Below are 16511 nucleotides of genomic sequence, written 5' to 3'. Positions count from 1 at the left end.
GTCTGATGGAAGAGAAAAAAATAACCCAACAATTACATAAAAGTGTGAAAAGCTGTTGGAAAGCTTCCTCAGGGAGATGACCCTTGAGCTGACCAAGTCTGAAAACTTGAATGTAGGTGCCCCAGTTGAACAGCCAAATTAAGGCAGTAATAGAGGGAATGGGGAGTGTAGGGTCAAGAGAGATGGAGTAGAATCCATAGAATTTGACCAATTAGCCAGGGAGGTGGAAGAGAACCAATTGAGGCAAACGCCTGGGATCCTGGCTTGTTTCCAAAGGTGTCTGGTGGTGCCACCCATGGAGCAGAGACCATGGAAAAGGGGGCAGGTGAGAAGTAAAGGTGATTCAGTTTGAGATACACTGGTTTAAGGTGTCTGAGGCTTGAAGGGGACGGGTGTAAGAGTCAAGTTGTTATATAGGTCTAGAGTGCAGGAAACAGGTGCAAGCTAGAGATCAATGCAGAATCACTAGAGTTGCACAAGCAATAGGCTAGTCCATAGCTCTGTGGGGTGGGGAGGCTCCCAGGAGCAGGGAGAGGAGCCTCCGGTAAGGATCCACCTCAGAAGATGTCAGCAAGAGCCAGAGGGTGGGTGACAGGGCAGGACCCATGGAGGGAGTGGCCGACACAACACTTACCAGATGGACAAATGAGATTGACTTTGGGGTGGAAATACTACCTTTTCTTCTGAGAAAGAAGTGAAGGACCAAAGAGGGATAAAGGAATGATTTGGAGAGAAAGAAAAGGGCAGGTTATAGTGCCACAGACACGTGGAAGTTGAGATTACCTAGAACAGTTCTCCACACACACTAGTTCAGAAGTTGAACAGCATCCCATTTCCACAAAAGACAGGAAGTGTGTGGTACAAATCTGGGCCTACTCTTGTCACTAACTAGCTGGGTGATCTTGTGGTTTGACCTTCCTTTAGCAAAGAGGGGAGCCTGGGTGGCCTCTAAATCTCCTTTTTCCTCAAATACAGACTCTCTAACACAAAAGGAGTCCCAGCCCTCCATCCAGATCCTTCTCAAAGGCTGCTACTGAGCCCAGGGACTGAAACACACCCACTGCAGCGGTGGATCGGAGGAGGGAACACCGGCGCTCCTGGGATCCTGGGCAGAACCGGACAAGCCACCCAGCTTAGCAGGGCTCTGAGGCCAGCAGCTAGAGCGCAGGTCACTTGGGGGTGTGACACGTTGCTGGCACAGGCCTGCCTGTCTGCAGAGCTGCATCGGTTCCCACATTCCTCTCAGCTTTCTGAACTGTGCCAAGCTTGGCCCAGACCTTCATCCTACACCTCGTGCCAGGTTCCAGCGCGACAAGGGCCTTTTCTGGCCAGAAAACAAGTGAAAGTGACTGACCTTGTTTTGGAGAGTTCACAGCTGCTCTCTCAGAAATTAAGCCTCTCGAATTCCTTTCATCTCAGCTACTGAAGGGTCCCAGGTCCAGCTGATTGCTTTGGAAGAAATAATTCAAACGATGTACTCATGGTCCTATAAATCTGTCTTGGATTTTAGTGCCTCTGTTCACACCATCACTTCCGCTTCCCTGCCTCCAGTAAGAATGAGAGCTTCCTCTAAGAAGCCTCACCAAGTGGTTTGTTGACCACTACTTCCCAGGGGCTGGGACCAAGTGTGTTATGAAAACTTGACTTCAGTAATTAATAGCATCAGCAACCAACCTGCCATGGTATTTCTTTTGTATTATTTATCTTCTCATAAGTGTATAGCTTATCTCCCCAGTCTAGTGGTGTGATCACATTTTTATGTTCTCTTTAGCTTTGGTGAGTACAATATTTTATAGACAACAGTTCCTCAAAATAGTTGTTTGAGAATTCAGAATTTTGCTAAAGGGCTTCTGTCCCCTCAAATCCCTTCTCATCATCCTTACTCTGCACCTGTTTACCTCCTGACTTTAAACACCACCCTGTAGTAAAATTTCTCATCTCCAGAAAACCCAGAACAGTCAAGGGAAAGCAGCAAAATTCAGGGAGAGCAATCAAGTGGAATTAAGGTCCCTGGGAAAACTCTCTGGATGACTGAAGAAAGCACACTTGAGAGTAAATCTTCCAAATCAAAAAATTATTCAAGCCAAAAAACTACTTTGTACTGTAAACTGAAACAAGAGGCACTACTAATTGGAAGGTGACCTTGACATTGGATGTAGTCAGAGCTAACAAAGGCAATAAAATGCAAATGGTACAGTGGAATTCATCTAACAGGCTATTTGTTGAAGATTGCCAGGGAATTACCAGAAAATAAAGTGAAAGCACACAGTTTTAAAAGCTTGAGAACAAGAATACAAACACTACACCAAGCAAAATATTACCTGGAGAAGGATTTTATAGGACAGCTTTGATTGACAGCATTTACCACCCGTATCTTATGTGACCTTTGTTAGATACTTTAGAATTAACTTTGGTAAGTATCTTAGTCCCTTTGGGCTGCTACAACAAAATACCACAGCCTGGCTGGCCTACAGAACAACAGAAATTTGTTTCTCACAGTTCTGGAAGCTGACAGTCCAAGGTCAGGTGGCTGTGAAGCCATCTTCCGAGCTGCAGATGGCGTTCTTCTCACAGCATCCTCACATGGCAGGAAGAGGGCATGATAGCTCTGCAGGGTCGCTTTTGTTAAGGGCACTAATCTTATTCATGAGGTCTCCCTCTCATGAACTAATTACTTCCCAAAGGCCCCACTTTCTGATCACACCAGAGGTTGGGATTTCAACATATAAATTTTGAGGGGATATGTTCAGTCTATTGCAGTTAAGGGTCCAATTTTTCTGAATTCTGAATTAAATAGGTTTAATTGTCAAGAATTCAGTTAATTGTTAGGATATGGCTAGTCACAATCTTATTAATTAAAGAACTATACAAGGTCAGTTTTAAAAATTATTTTGGCAATTGACTCTTGGGCTCACGGTCACATCCTTGTAACAACCCAGGGGAGGTAGGAATCATTACCCTCATCTTCTAGACAGGAAAATGAAGGCTCAGGAGATAGATTTATCAAGGGCCTGAATGATAATTTAACTGCCTGTATAGCTTCGCTTTTGGGGAAACAGTGCTCTGAGCAGTGAATACAAGTTTCCCAACTACTCTGTACAGAAGTGGCTGGTGCTCTGAAGTTTTATATATCAGACTCCCATGAGTTTGTTTTCGAGCCTTATAAAGCAGGATGAAAGGCCCCAGCTCCAACCCCCACCCTGACTCTTCTTCAAAGGCCTGTTAGAACTACACAAATCCACACTGAACCTGGACAGGAACTGAGGAGAACAAACGACCCGCCACATATTTGGTCCCGAGACTGCTTGCTACTCCAGCCCTTACGGTGTGCTATGTAAACACCCGCTCTGGCTTTAACTCTCCATTGGTCTCTCGACTGAATTCCTTCCTTTGAGAAAACAAGAACGGAGGAATTCCACAATCCACCCCCCACCCGATAAGTTTCAGACCACTATCTTTTTCACTTCTCTCTCTTTGGTTTCCTTAACTACTGACCATGACCCCCCATTTCTCATCCAGTCTTCCCCTCAGCCCTGCTCCTTTATGTCGTCAAGCCAGACCTCTGTGCTCTCCCTCACCTCCCTCACCTCCATCATCCCAGTGCATCACCCTCTCCACGGCTCCCGCACACATCCCTATGCCCCTCCCACAGGGCACTCCATCAGCCCCCTCCCAGGCCCCACCTCTGGGCCTGCCCAGATACCTGATCTCTTCTCCACATCTGTATCTCCAGGGCTTTCCAAATCTGCCCATCTCATGCCCCTTCGTGGTTCCCTGCTGCCTTTAGAACAAAATCCAAACACCCGGGCACAGTACCCAAGGCCCTTCTTGATCCAGTTCTTCAGCCTCTTCTTCTCCTGACCATGGCATGCCAAGCATTGGCTCTGGTAAAGGACAAACAGGTCGCCAACTGTGTAGTACTTGTTGGCCCCATCCTTGTGCTCATTTGTTCTCAGGGCTCTGTCTGCTAGGCTCCCTCCCTTCCTTTGTTCTACCGACTCCCTGTGGAGATGGTTTGCAAAAACTGCTCCATTCATTCCCCTCTCTGTGTCCAGGTCCCCTGTAAGATGTCTTTGCAGCTTCTCTGATCAAAAGATGGGGGTCTATTTCCACCCCTATTGAATGGACTGGCCTGCGACTTGTTTTTTTTTTTTGTTTTTTTTTTTAACAAAGCTTTGCAACATTATTTAATATTCTTCATCATTTTATGAAAAACATCAAGGATGGTGGTCAGAGAAGCCTATAACATTAGAAGCCACTGAAAGTTAAAAGTCAGAGGGAATTTAATATTTTTTGGAAATAAGAGTGTGACTGGGGAAAAGACTCAGTTTTTTAAAAGCTGATGCCCATGCCTCTTCCACTCACACTTCCCATTGTATTAAATGAGATATTTAGCCTGTTCTGCAACTAACTTGTAAGCTTTAATAGTAATAGTAAGCATTTCATAGTTTAACTTTTTTTTTTTTTTTGAGAGGGCATCTCTCATATTTATTGATCAAATGGTTGTTAACAACAATAAAATTCAGTATAGGGGGGTCAATGCTCAATGTACAATCATTAAACCATCTCAAGTCTAATTCTTGTCAGTCTCCAATCTTCTGAAGCCTAACGAACAAGTTCTTACATGGTGAACGAATTCTTACATAGTGAATAAATTCTTACATGGTGAACCGTACAAGGGCATTCATCACAGAAACTTTCGGTTTTGATCACGCATTATGACCTATAAACAATCAGGTCAAATATGAATATTCGTTTGATTTTTGTACTTGATTTATATGTTGATCCCACATTTCTCCCTTTATTATTATTATTATTTTTATTTTTAATAAAATGCTGAAGTGGTAGGTAGATGCAAGATAAAGGTAGAAAACATAGTTTAGTGCTGTAAGAGGGCAAATGTAGATGATCAGATGATCAGGTGTGTGCCTATGGACTAAGTATTAATCCAGGCTGGACAAGGGCAGCAAAACATCCACGGATGCAGACGATTTCTCTCAAAGCAGGGGGGGTGAGGTTCTGAACCTCACCTCTGTTGATCCCCAAATTCTCACCTGATGGCCCCCCTGCGACTGTGCCTGTCTTAGGTTGTTCCTCCCTTGAGGAATCTTACCTGTCTCTGGCTAACCAGTCATCTTCCGGGGCCATACAGGGAAATGTAAAGTTGGTAAGTGAGAGAGAAGCCATATTGTTTGAAAAGGTTAGCTTTTTACTTCTTTGCAGATTTATGCCCTGTGGCTTCTATGCCCAGCACTTGTCTCGAGGTATCTTTACCACCTGGAGGAATTATGGTACTCGGTAAATTGGATATGAGGCACGAATTCTATTTAAGGGTTGTAATTAGGAAGAAAGAAGAAAAGCTACAGATGTAGCATATGGAAGGAAACATGGGAGGATTGATTATTTCTTTGACATATCTTCTTGTAGAGTACCTTAAGTATGTATAGGTTTTAAACTACTAACTAATTTGCACACACATATTAACATAATAGGAATACGGTGACATAAACAAAGCAAATCTATAATTACCATCCATCTCCAGTGAAGCCAAGAAAACCATTTAGGCGCCCTAGGCATTTGTGAAAATTTGTCTATGATATGATGGATATTGTCCAACTGTACTTGAACCGTCTGAGAGAAATCAGACAAATTAAAGCAGCCCATTTCTGGGATCTGTTCACATCCCATATGTTCTTTTAACCGTAGATAGTCTATAGTCATAAGATTTTGGAGTGCTACACCTTGCACCCCTCCCAACTCCTCATTGAGTTCCAACAGTACAGATCCGGTCAAATTCGTTGTCTCACTGTATGCACATGCCAGCCTAGACATCTCCCTCCTCATTCCTATGGCAAGTCCAGGAGACGGTGGGCTGGATGCAGCCACAACCGCAGCATCGTCCGGATCCCTGTGGAGGCTTTTTGATGATCATCCCCTGGCACAAGTCCTCCAGAGAGTGCTGATGCCGGAAGCTCCTCCTCATATCGTATCTTAGTTCATTTTCTGGGTATCCAAGGTAGGCCTTGATCTTCTGCATAGAAACAAACAGACCCTTTGCCCAGACTTTGGCATGCCCTCTATACCACTGTGCAGAACTCATTGGAGGTCAGCACACAGTAACTGCTTTTTTTTTTTTTTTTATTAAGAGAAAGGAATATTATCAGAAAAGAGTACCTCCATAGCTGATCATCTGACACCCTTTAAGTGATCAACATTAAGGATATTTAAAGCATGCGTTGATCTTTGATTTACCAATGGTTTTATCCTATCAAAGAGTAATCCCGCTTTTTTTTCTTTCTTTCTTTCTTTTTTTTTTTAAATTTTTAATCTATACCTACATGAAGAATACTATGTTTACTATGCTCTCCCCTATATCAGGTCCCCCCTAACAAACACATTACGATTACTGTCCATCAGCTTAGCAAAATGTTGTAGAGTCACTACTTGTCCTCTCTGTGTTGTGCAGCCCACCCTACCCTTTCTTCCTCCCCCCCATGCATGCTAATCTTAATACCCCCCTTCTTCTTCTCCCCCACTTATCCCTCCCTGCCCACCCATCCTCCCCAGTTCCTTTCCCTTTGGTACCTGTTAGTCCATTTTTGGGTTCTGTAATTCCACTCCTGTTTTGTTCCTTCAGTTTTTCCTTTGTTCCTATACTCCTCAGATGAGTGAAATCATTTGGTGTTTCTCTTTCTCCGCTTGGCTTATTTCACTGAGCATAATACTCTCCAGCTCCATCCATGTTGCTGCAAATGGTTGGATTTTTCCACTTCTTATGGCTGAGTAGTATTCCATTGTGTGTATGTACCACATCTTCTTTATCCATTCATCTACCGATGGACATTTAGGTTGCTTCCAATTCTTGGCTATTGTAAATAGTGCTGCGATAAACATAGGGGTGCATCTGTCTTTCTCAAACTTGATTGCTGCGTTCTTAGGGTAAATTCCTAGGAGTGGAATTCCTGGGTCAAATGGTAGGTCTGTTTTGAGCATTTTGATGAACCTCCATACTGCTTTCCACAATGGTTGAACTAATTTACATTCCCACCAGCAGTGTAGGAGGGTTCCCCTTTCTCCACAGCCTCGCCAACATTTGTTGTTGTTTGTCTTTTGGATGGCAGCTATCCTTACTGGTGTGAGGTGATACCTCATTGTAGTTTTAATTTGCATTTCTCTGATAATTAGTGATGTGGAGCATCTTTTCATGTGTCTCTTGGCCATCTGTATTTCTTTTTTACAGAACTGTCTGTTCAGTTCCTCTGCCCATTTTTTAATTGGGTTATTTGTTTTTTGTTTGTTGAGGCATGTGAACTCTTTATATATTTTGGAAGTCAAGCCTTTATCGGATGTGTCATTTTCAAATATATTCTCCCATACTGTAGGGTTCCTTTTTGTTCTATTGATGGTGTCTTTCGCTGTACAGAAGCTTTTCAGCTTAATGTAGTCCCACTTGCTCATATTTGCTATTGTTTTCCTTGCCCGGGGAGATATGTTCAAGAAGAGGTCACTCATGTTTATGTCTAAGAGGATTTTGCCTATGTTTTTTTCCAAGAGTTTAATAGTTTCATGACTTACATTTAGGTCTTTGATCCATTTTGAGTTTACCTTTGTATATGGGGTTAGACAATGGTCCAGTTTCATTCTCCTACATGTAGCTGTCCAGTTTTGCCAGCACCATCTGTTGAAGAGACTGTCATTTTGCCATTGTATGTCCATGGCTCCTTTATCAAATATTAATTGACCATATATGTTTGGGTTAATGTCTGGAGTCTCTAATCTGTTCCACTGGTCTGTGGCTCTGTTCTTGTGCCAGTACCAAATTGTCTTGATTACTATGGCTTTGTAGTAGAGCTTGAAGTTGGGGAGTGAGATCCCCCCTACTTTATTCTTCTTTTTCAGGATTGCTTTGGCTATTTGGGGTCTTTGGTGTTTCCATATGAATTTTTGAATTATTTGTTCCAATTCATTGAAGAATGTTGCTGGTAATTTGAGAGGGATTGCATCAAATCTGTATATTGCTTTGGGCAGGATGGCCATTTTGACGATATTAATTCTTCCTAGCCATGAGCATGGGATGAGTTTCCATTTATTAGTGTCCCCTTTAATTTCTCTTAAGAGTGACTTGTAGTTTTCAGAGTATAAGTCTTTCACTTCTTTGGTTAGGTTTATTCTTAGGTATTTTATTCTTTTTGATTCAATGGTGAATGGAATTGTTTTCCTTATTTCTCTTTCTATTGTTTCATTGTTAGTGTATAGGAAAGCTACAGATTTCTGTGTGTTAATTTTGTATCCTGCAACTTTGCTGTATTCCGATATCAGTTCTAGTAGTTTTGGAGTGGAGTCTTTAGGGTTTTTTTATGTACAGTATCATATCATCTGCAAATAGTGACAGTTTAACTTCTTCTTTACCAATCTGGATTCCTTGTATTTCTTTGTTTTGTCTGATTGCCGTGGATAGGACCTCCAGTACTATGTTAAATAACAGTGGGGAGAGTGGGCATCCCTGTCTGGTTCCCCATCTCAGAGGAAATGCTTTCAGCTTCTCGCTGTTCAGTATAATGCTGGCTGTGGGTTTATCATATATGGCCTTTATTATGTTGAGGTACTTGCCCTCTATTCCCATTTTGCTGAGAGTTTTTATCATGAATGGATGTTGAATTTTGTCAAATGCTTTTTCAGCATCTATGGAGATGATCATGTGGTTTTTGTCTTTCTTTTTGTTGATGTGGTGGATGATGTTGATGGATTTTCTAATGTTGTATCATCCTTGCATCCCTGGGATGAATCCCACTTGGTCATGGTATATGATCCTTTTGATATACTGTTGAATTCTGTTTGCTAATATTTTATTGAGTATTTTTGCATCTACATTCTTCAGGGATATTGGTCTGTAATTTTCTTTTTTTGGTGGGGTCTTTGCCTGATTTTGGTATTAGGGTGATGTTGGCTTCATAGAATGAGTTTGAGAGTATTCCCTCCTCTTCTATTTTTTGGAACACTTTAAGGAGAATGGGTATTATGTCTTCTCTGTGAGTCTGATAAAATTCCGAGGTAAATCCGTCTGGCCCCGGGGTTTTGCTCTTGGGTAGTTTTTTGATTACCGTTTCAATTTCTTTGCTCGTAATTGGTTTGTTTAACTTTTTTGTTTCTTCCTTGGTCAGTCTTGGGAGGTTGTATTTTTCTAGGAAGTTGTCCATTTCTTCTAGGTTTTCCAGCTTGTTGGCATATAGGTTTTCATAGTAGTGTTTAATAATTCTTTGTATTTCTGTGGAGTCTGTCGTGATTTTTCCATTCTCATTTCTGATTATGTTGATTTGTGTTGATTCTCTTTTTCTCTTAATAAGTTGGGCTAGAGGCTTATCTATTTTGTTTATTTTCTCAAAGAACCAGCTCTTGGTTTCATTGATTTTTGCTCTTGTTTTATTCTTCTCAATTTTGTTTATTTCTTCTCTGATCTTTATTACATCCCTCCTTCTGCTGACTTTAGGCCTCATTTGTTCTTCTTTTTCCAGTTTTGATAATTGTGATGTTAGACTATTCATTTGCGATTGTTCTTCCTTCTTCAAGTGTGCCTGGATTGCTATATACTTTCCTCTTAAGACTGCTTTCGCTGCGTCCCACAGAAGTTGGGGCTTAGTGTTGTTGTTGTCATTTGTTTCTATATATTCCTTGATCTCTATTTTGATTTGTTCATTGATCCATTGATTATTTAGTAGCATGTTGTTAAGCCTCCATGTGTTTGTGAGCCTTTTTGTTTTCTTTGTAGAATTTATTTCTACTTTCATACCTTTGTGGTCTGAAAAATTGGTTGGTAGAATTTCAATATTTTAGAGTTTACTGAGGCTCTTTTTGTGAGCTAGTATGTGGTCTATTCTGGAGAATGTTCCATGTGCACTTGAGAAGAATGTATATCCTGTTGCTTTTGGATGTAGAGTTCTATAGATGTCTATTAGGTCCATCTGTTCTAGGGTGTTGTTCAGTGCCTCTGTGTCCTTACTTATTTTCTGCCCGGTGGATCTATCCTTCAGGGTGAGTGGTGTGTTGAAGTCTCCTAAAATGAATGCATTGCAGTCTATTTCCCTCTTTAGTTCTGTTAGTATTTGCTTCACATATGCTTGTGCTCCTGTATTGGGTGCATATATATTTAGAATGGTTATATCCTCTTGTTGGACTGAGCCCTTTATCATTATGTAGTGTCCTTTTTTATCTCTTGTTACTTTCTTTGTTTTGAAGTCTATTTTGTCTGATATTAGTACTGCAACCCCTGCTTTCTTCTCACTGTTGTTTGCCTGAAATATGTTTTTCCATCCCTTGACTTTTAGTCTATGCTTATCTTTGGGTTTAAGGTGAGTTTCTTGTAAGCAGCATATAGATGGGTCTTGCTTTTTTATCCATTCTATTACTCTGTGTCTTTTGATTGGTGCATTAAGTCCATTTACATTTAGGGTGACTATTGAGAGATATGTACTTACTGCCATTGCAGGCTTTAGATTCGTGGTTACCAAAGGTTCAAGGTTAGCTTCTTTAGTATCTTACTGCCTAACTTAGCTCGCTTATTGAGCTGTTATATACACTGTCTGGAGATTCTTTTCTTCTCTCCCTTCTTATTCCTCCTCCTCCATTCTTCATATGTTGTGTGTTTTGTTCTGTGCTCTTTTTAGGGGTGCTGCCACTTAGAGCAGTCCCTGTAGGATGCCCTGTAGAGGTGGTTTGTGGGTAACAAATTCCCTCAGCTTTTGCTTGTCTGGGAATTGTTTAATCCCGCCATCATATTTAAATGATAGTCGTGCTGGATACAGTATCCTAGGTTCAAGGCCCTTCTGTTTCATTGCATTAAGTATATCATGCCATTCTCTTCTGGCCTGTAGGGTTTCTGTTGAGAAGTCTGATGTTAGCCTGATGGGTTTTCCTTTATAGGTGACCTTTTTCTCTCTAGCTGCCTTTAAAACTCTTTCCTTGTCCTTGATCCTTGCCATTTTAATTACTATGTGTCTTGATGTTGTTCTCCTTGGATCCTTTCTGTTGGGGTTCTGTGTAATTCCATGGTCTGTTGGATTATTTCCTCCCCCAGTTTGGGGGAGTTTTCAGCAATTATTTCTTCAAAGAGACTTTCTATCCCTTTTCCTCTTTCTTCTTCTTCTGGTATCCCTATAATACGAATATTATTCCTTTTGGCTTGGTCACATAGTTCTCTTAGTGTTGTTTCATTCCTGGAGATCCTTTTATCTCTTTCTATGTCAGCTTCTATATGTTCCTGTTCTCTGGCTTCTATTCCTTCAATGGCCTCTTGCATCTTATCCATTCTGCTTATAAATCCTTCCAGGGATTGTTTCACTTCTGTGATCTCCTTCCTGACATCTGTGATCTCCCTCCGGACTTCATCCCACTGCTCTTGCATTTTTCTCTGCATCTCATCCTATTGCTCTTGCATTTTTCTCTGCATCTCTGTCAGCATGTTCATGATTTTTATTTTGAATTCTTTTTCAGGAAAACTGGTTAGGTCTGTCTCCTTCTCAGGTGTTGTCTCTGTGATCTTTGTCTGCCTGTAGTTTTGTCTTTTCATGGTGATAGAGATAGTGTGCAGAGCTGGTACAAGTTACCGCTGGAAGAGCTTCCCTTCTTGTTGGTTTGTGGCCTTCCTCACCTGGGAGAATAGTGACCTCTAGTGGCTTGTGCTGGGCAGCTGTGTGCAGACAGGGCTTCTGCTTCCTGCCCGTTTGCTATGGGGTTTATCTCCACTGTTGCTGTGGGCGTGGCCTGGTTGGGGCTGCTCCTCCAAAATTGTGGAGCCCCGTTGGAGGGGGAGCGGCTGGGAGGCTATTTATCTCCATAAGGGGCCTCTGTGCTCCCTGCTGCCCAGGGGGTTAGAGTGCCCAGAGATCCTCAGATTCCCTGCCTCTGGTCTAAGTGACCTGTCCTGCCTCTTTAAGACTCCCAAAAAGCACTCTCTAAACCAAAACAACAACAGCAACAATTAGAGAGGGAACAGAAAAAAAAAAAAAATGGAAAAAACACTTGATTTTTTTTTTTTGTCCTCAGGCGCCGCTCCCAGGCACCCGATCACTGGTCCTGCTGCCCTGCCTCCCTAGCACCAGGGCCCCTGTCCCTTCAAGGCTTCCAAAAAGCACCTGCCCACTGGTCCCGCAGGGAAAAACGCGGGATATTCTTTGTCCTCAGGCGCCGCTCCCAGGCACCCTCTCACCAGTCCCACCGCCCTGCCTCCCTAGCACCGGGGTCCCTGTCCCTTTAAGGCTTCCAAAAAGCACTTGCCAAAAAGAGAAAAAAAAAGGGGGGGAAAACACGCGATTTCCTCCGTCCTCAAGTGCCGGTCCCAGGCACCCGCTCACCGGTCCCACCACCCTGCCTTCCTAGCAATGGGGTCCCTGTCCCTTTAAGGCTTCCAAAAAGCACTCGCCAAAAAAAAAAAAAAAAAAAAACCGCTCCGGTTTCTTTCCACCTGCTGGGAGCCGGGGGAAGGGGCGCTCGGGTCCTGCCTGGCCGGGGCTTGTATCTTACTCCCTTTCCAAGGCGCTGGGTTCTTGCAGGTGTAGATGTGGTCTGGATGTTGTCCTGTGTCCTGTGGGCTCTATTTTAGGAAGATTTTTCTTTGTTATATTTTCATAGCTCTATGTGTTTTTGGGAGGAGATTTCCACTGCTCTGCTCACGCCGCCATCTTGGCTCTGCCCTGAGGAGAGTATGTTTTGTGGCATACTATCTTTGTAGAAAATTGCCGTGAGACTGCACAGTGCAATATTGAAAGTAAAGTTTCAAGCTCATGGACAAGAGATAAACTGCTCGGGCGAAGCCCCTATGAAACAAATGAAGCCCAAGCAGGCTTCCCCCCAGGCCTTTTAGCTCAAGTCCAAAACGCAGCCCTTAAAGCCTGGTGGCGCCTTCCTCCTAAAGGCTCCGCTACTACCTCCCTAGCAAAAATCTGCCAAGGTCCTGACAAGCCTTACAGCGACTTCATTAGTCGCCTAACAGACGCTGCTGAGCAACTAGTCGGGAGAGAAGAAACAGAAAGTGCCTTTGTTAAACAGCTAGCTTATGAAAATGTTAACCCGACCTGCCAAGAAACGATAAGACCTCACCCTTCTGGCAGTCTCTCTGATTATATTAAACTTTGCTCAGGCAAAGGAACCTCCCACGCAATTGGATTAGCCATAGGAATGGCACTTAAAGACATTAAAATAGATAACAATACACAAAAAACTTGCTTTAATTGCAAGCAACCAGGACACTTCGCCCACCAGTGTCCGACAGGGACCCAGCCTCACCTGCCTCGCGCTCCCCCCAAAACTCTTTGCCCTCAATGCCAGCGCAGTTTACATTGGGCTAAAGAATGCCGTTCTAAGACAACTATTGAAGGCACACCCCTCCCACCGCTCCAGGGAAATTCCCCGAGGGGCCAGCCCTTGGCCCCATCACCGAGCACAAACCAAGGGGCTATCAGGTTCGTTCCCCAAGCTCAACAGCAACAAATCCTCCCTGCGCAGACATCAGTTCTCCCTCCAGTGCCACCCCAAGAAGCACAAGATTGGATCTCTGTTCCGCCACCAACACAATATTAATACCCCACCAAGGTATCCAGCTGCTCCCTACAGAAACTTATGGGCCCTTACCCTCCAGCACCTTTGGTCTAACTCTAGGATGAAAAAGCCCTGCATTAGTTGGCCTCCACATTATACCAGGAGTTGTTGATAATGATTATACAGGACAAATCACCCTCCTAGCCTCTGCTCCAACGGGCCCGATATCCATATCTAAAGGAGAGTGAATAGCCCAACTCCTGTTACTCCCGTTAGAGTCAACATATAAAAGTTGTAATACAAATTCCAGATCAAATGCTGCCTTTGGCTCTTCTGATGCCTATTGGGTACAACAAATCACCACTGAAAGGCCGTTGTTAACCCTACAATTAGATGGCAAATCCTTTGAAGGATTAGTTAATACAGGAGCAGACGCTACAGTAATATCAGCCCAACAGTGGCCTCCTAGTTGGCCCTGTAGTACGTCTGTAACCCATCTCAAAGGCATTGGTCAATCCACTACCCCCAAACAAAGTTCTAAGATTTTAATCTGGAAAGATAAAGAAGGAAATTCAGGACAAGTCCAACCCTATATAGTAACTGGGTTACCCATTAACTTATGGGGACATGACATTTTATCTCAATTGAAACTTGTCATGGCTAGCCCGAATGATATAATCACCCGACAAATGCTTAACCAAGGCTATCTGCCCGGCCAGGGCCTAGGAAAAAATAGCCAACATATAAAAGAACCTCTTACTGTCATGTCCAAGAATGACCGTTTAGGAGTAGGGAATAAAAATATTCCGTGATGGCCATTGACTTTCCTGTACCCCTCACAGACAAAATAAAATGGAAATCAGATTCTCCCGTCTGGGTAGATCAATGGCCTTTAACTCAAGAAAAACTTACAGCAGCCACCAAGTTAGTACAGGAACAATTAGCTGCTGGACACTTAGAACCCACCACCTCTCCTTGGAATACCCCTATATTTGTAATTAAAAAAAAAATCAGGAACATGGAGACTCCTCCAAGACCTCAGAGAAATCAACAAAACCATGTTCTCAATGGGAGCCCTTCAACCCAGTCTCCACTCTCCAATAGCCATCCCAGCTAATTATTTCAAAATCATTATCGATCTTAAAGATTGTTTCTTTACCATTCCACTCCATCCCCAAGATAGAGAACGCTTTGCGTTTAGTATTCCCGTTACCAATTTTAAAGGGCCAATGCATCGCTACCAGTGGAAAGTACTCCCTCAAGGTATGGCAAACAGCCCCACACTGTGTCAAAAGTTTGTAGCCCAAGCCGTAGATCCCCTCAGACCCCAGTGGCCTTCTATCTATATCATTCATTATATGGATGATATCCTCTTGGCTGGAGCATCCAACTCTGAAGTCTTAAAATGTAGCCAAGAATTGACCACCCGCCTTATCTTTTTCGGTCTCCAAATTGCTCCAAACAAAATTCAATTAACAGATCCCTATTACTACCTTGGCTTTGAATTAACTTCAAACAAAATCACTACCCAGAAGATCCAATTAAAAACATCACACTTGCAAACACTGAATGATTTCCCAAAGTTCTTGGGAGACATTAATTGGCTCAGACCCTATCTTAAATTAACCACTGGAGAGTTAAAACCTCTTTTTGATATACTACAAGGAGACCCCAATCCCTCATCCCCTCGGAAACTGTCCACCGAGGCAAAAGAAACTTTAAACATTGTTGAAACAGCTATACAACAACAACAAATTACGTTCCTATCCTATGACAGGCCCTTCGCTCTCATCATCTGTAATACGCCACATACCCCTACTGGAGTTTTATGGCAAAATAATCCTTTGTTATGGATCCATTTGCCCTCCTCCCCACCTAAAGTTCTTATCACATACCCCTCACTAGTTGCAAAGATCATAAAAATAGGCAGAGAAAAAAGCCACCAGCATTTTGGCAGAGACCCTGATCAGCTTATCATTCCTTATACAAGAGAACAAATAGATTGGCTGTCCCAGAATGTAGATGACTGGATTATATCCCTTGCTTCTTTCCAAGGTAAAACCGATAATCACTATCCCTCGCATAAACTCCTTCAATTCTCATGACTACATCCCTTTATTTTCCCAAAAATAACCTCATCCACTCCTTTAGAAAATGCCTCTCTAGTTTTTTCTGATGGCTCCTCCTCTGGTATTGCTGCCTATGTTATAAACTCACAGAGTTACAGTATTCAATCACCCTTTAAATCAGCCCAACTTGTAGAATTATTTGCTATTTTACAAGTTTTTAAAATGTTGAGCCAAATCCCTTTTAATCTGTATATCGACAGTGCCTACATAGCATATTCAGTTCCTATTCTAGAAACAGTCCCTTATATTAAACCTTCTACCAACGCTGTTTCCCTCTTCCAACAACTCCAAACCTTTATATTACTCAGACAAGCCCCTTTCTTTATCGGACATCTGCGAGCCCACACTGACCTTCCTAGTTCCCTCTCCCAAGGCAATGCCCTTGCAGACAAAAATACCCACTTCACATATTCCATTACAACCGATGCAGTCACCAAAGCTAGTCAATACCATGCTCTTCACCATGTGAATGCTCACACTCTTCGACTTTTATTTAAACTCACCAGAGAACAAGCTAGGCAAATTGTTAAAGATTGCCCGGGGTGTGTAACCTTACTGCCCCTCCCTCATTTAGGAGTTAATCCAAGAGGCCTACTCCCTAATGAAATCTGGCAAATGGATGTCACCCATATCCCTGAGTTTGGAACTCTTAAATATACTCACGTGACTATTGATACCTACAGTGGTTTTATATTTGCCACCCTCCACAGTGGCGAAGCCACCAAAAATGTCATAGCCCAGGTTCTCCAATGCATTACTGTTATTGGTAAACCTCAAACTATTAAAACAGATACTGGGCCTGGATACACTTCACAAGCATTTCAGAATTTCTGCCATCAATTCCAAATCAAG

At 42.7% G+C, this 16511-nt stretch overlaps 1 protein-coding gene across 2 annotated transcripts in view; it reads right to left on the bottom strand.

Moving 5' to 3' along the window:
* Window positions 1–16511, bottom strand: part of SLC25A30 (solute carrier family 25 member 30) — a 133294-nt gene that overhangs the window by 36932 nt on the left and 79851 nt on the right. The window contains exon 2 of one of the 2 annotated variants that reach the window (XM_073212609.1): window positions 1355–1449. The exons of the other annotated variant lie outside the window; for it this stretch is intronic. The gene's annotated coding sequence lies outside the window, so the exon portion shown is untranslated. The remainder of the gene's footprint in view (window positions 1–1354; window positions 1450–16511) is intronic. 2 annotated transcript variants of the gene reach the window in all.

The sequence above is a fragment of the Manis javanica genome, chromosome 9 (genome assembly GCF_040802235.1).
Source record: "Manis javanica isolate MJ-LG chromosome 9, MJ_LKY, whole genome shotgun sequence".
Taxonomy (NCBI): domain Eukaryota; kingdom Metazoa; phylum Chordata; class Mammalia; order Pholidota; family Manidae; genus Manis; species Manis javanica.
The sequence above is the reverse complement of the archived record's forward strand: the minus strand, read 5'-3'. Positions and strand labels throughout refer to the sequence as shown.